Genomic DNA, 1,148 nt, shown 5'->3' with positions numbered 1-1,148 from the left:
AGATTCTTGCAAAGGCATCCAAGCATCAGGGCTTGATGATCTATTACTTGCTTCAATTCTTGCGTATTTATCTCAAAAATTTACTGAAGCAAGGAATTCCAATACACACACACACACACACACACACACATACACGCACACACACACACATATCTTCTATTCAATGTTGATATCACAAACACACAAAAAATAATTTGCTTTTTAAAATTTGCTCATTTTTTTTTTTTGTAAGTCTATTTTTAATTTTATATTTTAATTTTATCCACAATCTATTCAATATGTTACACGGTGAGTGACTTAGTGATTATTTGTGAAAACTGAACGCAATAGAAATATGTTTAGACACTTAAGTACACATCAACATAATTTCTTTCAGATATTGACAGCTAAAAGAGTGACTATTGGTGACTTTGGTAGCTTCAGAGAGTTATAGTAGTAATTGATGTGGCTATCGTTACTAATAGCTTTAGTATTTACTAACGGCTATCATAGTTACTGCTGGTTAAAATAGAAGTACAAACACTTTCAAATGCTGACCACAGAAGCAGTAGACTAAAAATACCTCTAGTTTTCATTATTTACATTATTTACATTTTTTGCAGGAGTTGACTTTTAGCTCTTTAGATTACTCTGAGAAATGTTGTTGTTGGCACTCCGTCACTTACGACGTCAAGTGTTCCAGTTGATCCGGTCAACGGAACAGCCTGCTCGTGAAATTAAATTGCAAGTGGCTGAGCACTCCACAGACACATGTACCCTTAACGTAGTTCTCGGGGATATTCAGCGTGACACAGTGTGACAAGGCTGACCCTTTGAATTACAGGCACAACAGAACAGGAAGTAAGAGGGAGAGAAAGTTGTGGTGGAAGAGTACAGCAGGGTTCTCCACCATCCCCTGCTGGAGCCTCATGGAGCTTTAGGTGTTTTCACTCAATAAACACTCACAACGCCTGGTCTGGGAATCAAAACCACAATCCTATGACCGCGAGTCTGCTGCCCTAACCACTGGGCCATTGTGCCTCCATCTGAGAAATGTAATACTTATTAATTCACATTGTTTAGAATTAATCATGCATTATCTTGCAGCTTTGAGATTTTGATAATGTGATTGTTTATTTTTAGAATGACATTGTAGGGTAGGTGTGAGA

This window comes from Octopus bimaculoides, chromosome 13 (assembly GCF_001194135.2).
Source record: "Octopus bimaculoides isolate UCB-OBI-ISO-001 chromosome 13, ASM119413v2, whole genome shotgun sequence".
In the NCBI taxonomy this organism is placed as follows: Eukaryota; Metazoa; Mollusca; class Cephalopoda; order Octopoda; family Octopodidae; genus Octopus; species Octopus bimaculoides.
Note: the sequence above shows the minus strand (reverse complement) of the source record.